The 8,353-nt window shown below is 39.5% G+C and overlaps 1 pseudogene; it reads right to left on the minus strand.

Annotated features, from left to right (window-relative positions):
- Positions 1–1,196: 1,196 nt before the first annotated feature.
- On the minus strand, positions 1,197–6,345 carry LOC131489846 (importin subunit alpha-8-like; annotated as a pseudogene).
- Positions 6,346–8,353: the final 2,008 nt, after the last annotated feature.

Genomic DNA, 8,353 nt, shown 5'->3' on the forward strand with positions numbered 1-8,353 from the left:
TTCTGTCACTAATCGGATATAAAACAACAGTTAATTCTACCAAAAATTATTGATGGAGTAGTTGAAGATATGTTAAGTGACCTAATGGACACAGAAAAACGATATGCCTTTAAATTATTACATGATACTCAGTGGCTGTTTTCTTGGTAGAATCCCAAAGGTATTCTAAGACTTTTGAGAGGAAAACCTGTCATGAACGAAACAGGTGGGCAAATTGGATAACTTCATAATTCACGTGAAACCTAATTTTGTTAAACAAAAGTGTTATGGCAAATGGTTCGGTTCAGCCTGTGAGGAAATGCCAGGTAGAGCCTGTCTTGCTCTATCCCCTTAAATCATATTTTCATCTTACAAAGGTAATAGAACTGGACCTTGGTTATTTATATTTCCTACTTGTTCCTGCTTTTATATAAATCTCTATCTTGTTCTGTCTCTTGTTTGTGATTCTTCCCATAAACTGAAGGTGATACTTTTGAAATATTTCTTTCATTTCCTGGGAACTCAAGCATGAGTTCTCTTCTGGGATTCCCCAGTTTGGACAACTTCAGTGTGTGTGAACAACTCGGGTTCACACTTTGGCACAACAGTAGAAAGTCACTGAAGCAGTTATATTTGAAATCGCCTCACTCAATGGGAGGTACAGGTCTTTTTGGTTTGGGGGTGATCCTTGCCTGTACCTATGGAACTGTATAGTTATACGTATTCTTTTTTTTTATATTTATTTAAAAAAAAAATTAATGCTTTGCTTTTTATTTATTTATTTTTTTTTTGAGAGAGACACAGACAGAATGCGAGTGGGTTAGGGACAGACAGAGAGGCGGACACAGAATCGGAAGCAGGCTCCAGACTCTGAGCTGTCAGCACAGAGCCCGATGCCGGGCTCGAACTCACGGACCGTGAGATCATGACCTGAGCCGAAGTCGGACGCTTAACCGACCAAGCCACCCAGGCGCCCCTATACGTGTTCTTTAAATGGCAATGAAAGTGTGGGAAATGTTAACTAATATTCAGTTTAAAAATCTTTACACCTCTGAAACACTAGAATCTAGGAGGGATACTCCTTCAGAAAGTTACCCTTGAGGTTTTCTTCATTGGTTTAGAAGTTGTGGAACTTTGGTAACTGTGTTGCTGGTAAGCGATTTAAGAATTCATGATCCTGGCCTAGGACTGGGAATGTTATGTCATTGTCTTCTTTCTCAGTGAAGTGGCTCTCTATAGTGTCTAAAGAAGTCTGGACACATGATGTTCCTCATGAAGTTGTAAACTTCAAGTCTCTCAATCCCACTGAGTTCTGTCAGAAGACAGGTTTTCCTTCTCAGTTTCTCTGTCACACGGTGGAGACAAGAGATGGTGTCGAGGAAAATGACAACAGTTTTGGTGTCTTGGATGATGAGAAGATTGTCCAGTGGCTCCAATACTCCGGAGTGAGCACGCTAAGTCAACTGGTCTGCAGTGCCCCACAGTGAAGGTAGCCTCTTTTGGGACTTTAAATTCTCTATTTTTTAGCAGAGCCACCAAGGGAAGGAGACTGTTGCAGGCTGGATGTGCCAGCAGGGCCCCACAGCGATGGAGCTCAGGTCCCAGGCTTGCCTGCTCTGGATGGAGGCCTTGGGGCACACCATCGCAAGCTGGAGCAGCACATTCAGCATGCCTGAGCCATGGCCACCTGGGTTTGCGGACCCATTCTAGTGACAGTGTTCCCGCAGTGTGGAGAGAGGGGGTCAAGACATTGAGCTCTGAGCTGCTCATTAGCTGACCAACCCGGGCAGGATCCTGTACCAAATACTTGGCCAAAGGACTCATTGTAGCCATTGGTGAGGAAGGACAGGGACCAGCAGGTGTCCAAGAGAATGTTGCTGTCATGGTTGTGAAGGAGACGGAAAAGGACGGGCCACATTTGCTTTAGTGCATTTTCAAAAGGATTTATGTTCTTACTTTGACACAGGGTGGACAAAACCTGTGTAATTTTCCACAGAAACATGACTGATGTGATTGGTGAAACCAGGGTCAGCAAATGAGGGATGGCATTGCTTGAGATGATGTCTCTGAACTCTGGGTGGTTTCTTGCTGTGTAACAAAGAACCCACCCTGTGTGTTCACACACAGTCCTGTGGAAGGAAGACAGGAGCTCGATCAAAGATGAGACAGATAGGGTCCTTCCACAATGGCTCGGGTCTTCTCTGAAGTCCTTAAAGCAATGTTGGTCAGAGTCCAGATTACCTCTGCCTGCGAGCAGGGGTAAAGGGATGACTTCAGGAACTCGACCAGCCCAGGAAAGAGCTCTCCTTCAACAGTCTGTTTTAGAGGAGGTTCCTTGTCCCGGGACAGCATTTTCTTAGCTTCCTGAGTGGACTGGAAATGTAAGTCTGGATCTGAGGCATACACACCATTGATTACTTCATGCGGGATGAGGCTGACTGGCTTGGATGGCTCTTCAGAAGCTAGGTCAGGGGAGAGACTGTTGATGTTCCATCTGTTTAGAGCCTGTTCACCTTTTTCAGCCATCTTCAGGCTAACAGCCATTGGCTATTGCCATCTGATAGATGCATCTTCGCTCCAGTACTTTAATTTTCTTGGCCTCTCTTCTGGAGCTTCTTTTTTAATTTTTTTATAGCTTATTTATTTTGAGAGCGAGAGAGAGAGGGCATGAGCAGGGGAGGAACAGAGAGAGAGAGAGAGAGAGAGAGAGAGAGAGAGAGAGAGGGAATCCCAAACAGGTTCTGCATTGTCAGCATGGAGCCCGATGACTTGAACTCACAAACGGCGAGATCATGACCGAGCCTAAACCAAAATTCGATGCTTAACCAACTGAACCACCCATGCGCCTCTCTCCTGGAGCATTTAAACTCAGCGTATTGATAGGAAGAAGTAACCACCTGGCAGGAAGCCACTGTGATTGATGAAATAGAAAGAAAGCAATATTCAAAGCCCCAAACCCAAGTTCCAATTTGTGACTGAATAGAAGGTAGAATTCAATATCATCCACAGTGTTATTTAACTTTTCTAGTTGTCAGTTCTTTCGCTGATAGATTAGTGGTATTACCTGACTCTCCCAAAGTTTAAGGGTATTTTGCAAGAAGGAAATTATTGATGCATTAAAAAACTTTAAAAATTCATAATTCCTATTAATATTCCTCAGGGAATACAAGGCATTTTCATTGTTATGGCAGCAAAAATTCTTTGAACTAAGTATACTAAGGGTGAATCACTCTAGTTAAAAAAAGTATACTTTTATAGTGATATTTTTGAGTGTCTCAGAAGTCTGTCAAGGGCTGTACTTGGGGACTCAGTATTTACACTTTCACTTATGTATACACATTCTCTCGTCTCCCATAAAATATTGATTAAGCATTTATATTCATTGAGTAAAGTAATACATAATTCTAACACATAGTATTGATTTTCAAAAAGATATAATTTACACATGAGATTGTATGGTCAGTCATTATGCAGCCAATGACATTTTTCTAAATTTAGTGCAACAAATATATTAATGATTGCTCAGCTACTCCAGTTAGTAATCTCTCCTCCCTGTTTTCTCCAAGAACATCCGTGTCTCATAATTCTAGAAGAGCTATGATTTTATGCTCTACTTGGTATTTGAGCATTTGATCAATACTAAGGATATTTCAGAGCATATGGGAAAAGCCAAACGGTAAAAAACATGCACAGAAAAGTCTTCTCAGCAGAAAAGTGGACAGTGAAGATAAAAAGCCAGAAGAGAATGAACAATGGCAGAAAGTTATTTAGTTTCATGTTGGGTTAAAGCTTGTTCACAAGAGAATGGACTATACGTAGATAATCAACAAAGTGGAATCTCCATAGACACAGAAAAGTGAGGGATGGATTCCTGTGCATCAGGAAAGGAAAGGAAACCGGTAGGTAAAAATGCCCATGTAAAGAATTGTTGACAGGAAAGAGAAGTCACCGTTGAGGTGATTTGCAGTGAGGTGGAGAATATCTGAAAAGAGCACACGTGTTTTAAATCCACCCAAAGGGAGAATGGGAGAGAGGCTGGCTAGAAAACATGGCAGGACTGGCAAAGCCCTAAAGGTTAACCTGAAATTGCTGCTTCTGTATGTATAGAGGGACTATGCTGTCTGGTTTGTGGTTTTTCTTCACTAAAACTCAGTGTCTACGAAGCTATTGCCTAGTGGTATTCACGCAAGGGCCGTGCACACGGACATTAGGTCATGAGATTTGGTGTAGGCCATTCATTTAACCTTGGGAAGAAAGAATGGGATGTTCTGAGATCCCCTGCTGGGAGGGCTCGTGGTGGCTGTGAAAGGTCTCTACCAGGACTGTCCTTTATGGAAAAGCAGGCTACCCTTGAAGACAACGGTACCAGAGGCAGAGGAATCTGGAGAAGAGTGTAGAAGAAAAATTACTAAGCCTAAGCACTGCAGAGTTCAGGAATGTGCTGTCACGTGAATGAACTATTTTTTTTTTCTATTGTGCGTAAGGGGCATTTTTAATCACATGTATGTATTCAAAGAAAAGATTAAACAGTTACCCTGAAAAAAATGACACAAACCGTAATCATATTATTTATTAACTTTGCAAATATAGCTACTAAAGAGTTAATTAAGAAGAAAAAAGAAAACCTCACCAAGGTTACAAAGCAAGCAGTTATAATAGTAAACAGGAAATTAGTCTATAATCACTCTTTATTAACTGTAGGCTTTTGTGCTGAACAGAAATTAAAAGTTTTTAAAATTATTTTTAGAGCAATTTTATCACTGGAAGTCTTTTGCTTTGTTGACATTTAACTTATCCTTTCAAACCGTAAAAATATTTACAAACCCAAAGTTAAAGACACATTATGTAGTCAGAATTGTCCTTTTCCAATGTCACTCAGTTTTCACAATGAGCTGTGGAAGGAGATCTTGCTTTGTCTCAAAGGGATTTTTCTGACATTAAAAAAAACTGGCATTTTTTATCAGTTTCAGTGTCGTTTTTCCATAACAGCTGTTTCAAGAAATATCAACTGAGTTCACATGAAGTATTTTGCCTTCTAGATTCCAAAACCACTAGGAGGCTCTTTCTCTATCAGGGTCCTTGACTGTGAAAATATGAACTGGGGCCAGTCCTCTAAGAAAATGAATGGTGCCCTAAGAATCAGAGCCAATATCCTCATCCTGGTTCTATTATTGAGAAACAAACAAACAAACAAAGAAACAAACAAACAACTACATCCAAGCCAGATAAAGGCATAACATTCCAAAGGCTAACAGTATTTTACCATACACACATAGCATACACAGCCTTACATAGCAGTAGAAACACTATCCCCAGGTTCCTGGATTCTGATGGGGCCTGCCTTTGGGCATATGTTACCCCCTCCATTTGTTTTGAAATCCTAATCCTTGATGATGTTCTTTTGCCAAGAAGTCTGCTTTTGAATCAACTCAAGCCGACCAGAAGAACAGTTTTCCAAAGTCCGTAAAGTACAAAGGAAGTATGTATTTACACAAGGAATGAGATTCGAAGATTCTAGTACGTCAATTGGAGTGAATTGCCCACCTTACTGAGGCACCCTGTCAATAATCAGTACAGTATAACATACCCAATTATGATCTAGATTCCCATAATCTGAGCACGGCCTTCACAGATACACAATATTTTTTATCTGGTCAGAAACCCAAAAGCAAAACAAGTTAGGAAACTTGGTTCCAAGAATTCCAGAGCAAACATGCTTTCCAATTACAGAACTACAGTTTCTTTCTTTCTTTTTTCTTTAAAAATATAGTTGACATATTATATTAGTTTCAGGTGTACAACATAGGGTTTGGACAATTATATACATTACAAAATGCTCACCACGGTAATGTAGTTACCATCTGTTACCAGACAAAGCCATTACATTATTGTTGACTCTATGCTATACGTTTCATCCTCCCGACTTATTTATCCTATAAAAATATGACTTCTTAAGCTCTTCTTGATTACTCTTAAAGTGCGAATAAATCTAACAAGTGTTTAAAACGCTTCAGAAAATATAGCCACTCTTTTAATACCAGCAAAAACGCAAATAAAATATCTATTTTTATACAAAGGAAATAGTGACCCCAAGGTTCTCATATTGGTTGGATTTTTGTGATGTTGTCAGTTAAATGTATTAAGATGTCAGGGTAATTATAGGCCATCTAGGAGTGAGTCAATTCACTGCAATTTTATTTAGTCTTCACATTTTAAAACCCTTGAAATAAAATGCAAAATGTCTATTTTATATATGTCATCAATCAGGGAAATAAATACATAATGGACTAATTGACCTCTAATAATTTACCTTTTCTGATTACCTGATCCTCGAGATTCGGAGTGTTTGTTCTTCCAGAAGTGCATCTCCTGCTGGGACAGTAATTTACCACATTATACTCTAATTTATATAATGTCAAAAAGATTAGCTGCTACCAAATCTGTAACAATAACGCAGCAGAATTTCCGAAGCATCTCGTGGCAATGACTATTTTGGCAGAAATTTCCTACCAGTTGTGGAAGGAGAAGGCATTTGATTTTCATGGCGTCACTCTTGGTTTTCAAGGAAGATTTGCATTATTGATAAAGACACACAGAAACACATGTACACACACACTGAGCAAAATCAGTTGGAGAATGGTTGCTTCATTAGAAAACACTAAAGCTGTTTAATTTTGATTATGTTATTATTACCACTACAATTTGAGACAATCTGAGTGAACCAAACCTTCAGGCAGCATTAAGAGCCCACCTTACAGATATTAGTAACACCCACTTAAAAATGGGAAGGACACCTAACTGAAGGCTTGTGCAACATTATCTGCAGAGCTAAGAAGGGGTATGTTTAAAGTGTTTAATTCCCTCAAAGTGACCTTTTTGGAATTATCTTTCTGGAGAAGTGAGCAGTGGGTTGCCTTTTAAGTGTAATTTGTGTAAATTGCACCAACCTTGACCACAGCTGCTTTTCAAGAATTGGAGAAATCTGCTCTGCTTACGTGCCCCTTGTCAGTTAGTCTCTGCTTAAAATAGGGTGCTGTCAGTATCGTTTCCAGAGGGAGGGGATTTTTTTTCAGGGTTTGAAATACATATAGCACATTTACATATATACGAGTCTACATCTAGACTTTATTTTGTTTAAAAAACATTTGTTTATTTATTGAGATAGAGAGGGAGGGGGGGAGCGCCTAAGTGAGGGAGGGCCAGAGAGGAGGAGAGACAGAATCCCAAGAAGGTTTTGCACCATCAGCATGGAGCCTAGTGCAGGGCTTGAATTCACCAACCGCGAGATCATGACCTGAGCTGAGATCAAGAGTCGGACGTCCAACTGAGTGAGCCACCCAGGCTTCCCTATACTATACTTTAATAAGTATTTTGACTGCCATTTCATCATACAGAAACCATAGACTTTCACATTTTCTCTAGTCTACATTCCCTGGGAGAGCTTGAGGTCTCTGCATTTCAGAGTTCAAAGGCACTGAAGGGCCTGGTGAATTCAATTCTAATGGTTTAGATCTTATTTCTACACACAAAGAGATGAGGTTTAATGTATATATTTGCTTCCATGGCATTAAGTATTACAAGACCATTGAGATTGCAAAAATCAAAATGAGAGTCTTATAAGAATGATTTTTGTCTAATCTTTCATATATATTTGAGGTCTTGAATCTTCTAAATATGCTATTAGTTCTCTGCCAATTTTCTTGCCAATACTACTTGCCTCTAGATTGCTCCACAAAGTTCTACTCATATTATTGACGTTCAATTATTACAGATGTATCCAGGAAGTCCGGTCAAAAAGTGTGCAAGGGAATGTGAAATAAAATGTTGAGCCAAACAGCCACCGTCCTTGCCCTCATGGAATAAACACTTCCCATCCGTCATCCCAATTGCTTATGCTTGTCTTTCTTTTACTACATAGGTAGGCTAGTGAGTTTCTTCTTTTTTTAAAGATATACTATGTTCATATAACAGAAAAGTCAATGTTTTTAAGATGCCAATTGTCCATAAATTAATCTGTGGTTTAAACACAATCTACATCAAATTCCAGGTGGATTTTTTTTGCTAATAATTACAAGTTCTACCTAAGCTCCAAAAGGTTTAAAGAGTTCTAGACTCAACAAATGTGTGGGACACCTGATTTTCTCTCTCTCTCTCTCTCTCTCTCCCTCCATATATATATATTTTTGAATGAAATTTTTAATAATTTAAATCCAGGTTAGTTAACATATAGTGTAATAATGATTTCAGGAATAGAATTTAGTGATTCGTCACTTACATATAACCCCCAGTTCTCATCCCAACAAGTGACCTCCTTAATGCCCATCACCCATGTAGCCCATCCCTCTACCCAACATCCCACCAGCAACCCTCAATT

This window comes from Neofelis nebulosa, chromosome 11, assembly GCF_028018385.1.
Source record: "Neofelis nebulosa isolate mNeoNeb1 chromosome 11, mNeoNeb1.pri, whole genome shotgun sequence".
Classification (NCBI taxonomy): Eukaryota; Metazoa; Chordata; class Mammalia; order Carnivora; family Felidae; genus Neofelis; species Neofelis nebulosa.